Source organism: Arachis ipaensis, chromosome B03 (genome assembly GCF_000816755.2).
Source record: "Arachis ipaensis cultivar K30076 chromosome B03, Araip1.1, whole genome shotgun sequence".
NCBI lineage: Eukaryota > Viridiplantae > Streptophyta > Magnoliopsida > Fabales > Fabaceae > Arachis > Arachis ipaensis.
In genome coordinates, this window is record NC_029787.2 from 16,477,885 (window position 1) to 16,479,517 (window position 1,633).

Below are 1,633 nucleotides of genomic sequence, written 5' to 3' on the forward strand. Positions count from 1 at the left end.
TTTCACTAATTGTAAGAGGTATGTAAGTTATAACTTATAATATTACAATACAATATAACAATTGATGCGTGCAACCGAATCATAATAATTACACGACGTAATTTAATTAGTTGTTATTATTACCATAATTATTTTTCCAAATTTATTCAAAATTAAAATTATTGAAATTATTTAATTTTACTCTTAATAAAAAATAAATTTATTTTTTTATAATTTTAAAGAATTTTGATATATTAGAGACAAAAGATATAATTTATATTTTATTGTATATATATTATTTTTTTCTTTTCTGCAAATTTATATACTAGTCATTCTACAAATATTTTATGATAACTAAAAATCTTTAAGAGTAAAATTATAAAAAAATAAATTTATTTAGAATAAAAATAATGTGATTAAGTGTAATTTATACTTAGATGTGATTAAAAAATAATTGAATATATACTATGTACAGTAAAAAATTGATATTATTGAAAGATAAAATTAAAATTTATTTCTATGTATTATTTTTGTTCCCAACGTTTTCATTCTATTTAAGTCTTTAACGTTTTAAAATCGTCTCAATTTTGATCTGTTGTCAATTATGTTAACAGATTCTTAACTGAAGAACAATATTGAGTCAATTTTAAAATGTTATGAACTTAAATAGAATGATTTAAATGTTAGAGACAATTTTAAAACTTACCCAAACATTAAAGACAAAAATAATACTTTACTCAATTTTAAAATCTGTATTATCTCAACAAATATAAAGATTATGATCTTGTCACTAAAATTTAGGAGATCATCCTTGACAATAAGATATTTAACTCATTATGGTGCTAAAACCAATACTAATTAATCATGTGTATGATTCACTCCATAGATAATCTTCAACAAATTGTCTGTTCGAATAGGAAGAGAGTTACTTATGCGTGTATTTTTCTTTTTTCTTAGGATTTTTGAAAAGAAAAAAAAAAAAAAGCTAAGTGTGGTTTATAATAATACCAAATGATATTAATATTTTTTAATACAATCTCTCTCATGCTGAAACAAAACTAGCATACCACAAAAATCCAATGCCATTAAGTGGATTGGGACCGTAACAGGCACTGGCGATTTTAATTTAGAATGGGGACCTTACTATATGTGGAGATAATTAACGAATCACATGAATATTAGAGTCGTAAATAAATGAAAGAAAAATGAGATTAATTACGTAAACAAACAGGAGACTAGATTCGGAGATGGAGAAGTCGCCGTCTAAAGTGACACTTCGTTGTTAGCTGCCGTTACTGTATTTCCGTGCTCAATTATTGGCCTCCAACCTGTATATATAATTATATATACACAATCATATTTCGAATTAAACGAAAAATATAGACATTGACATTTTACTATTTTAGTCGAATTTGGTTAATTTTATGTTTTTATTATGTTATATGAATAATAGAAACCACATGCAGGATGCAGCATTTCTATGATCAAGATGACCTGCAGAGTTATGCAGTGAAAGAATACAGTAATAACTGTATTTGTGAATTTTCCATTTTTTGATACTGTGACATTAAAAAGGCATTCGAGTGTACAATCATTTTACATTAATAAAAATTATATTTAAAAAGTATATAATATATATAGTTTAATTTGATAA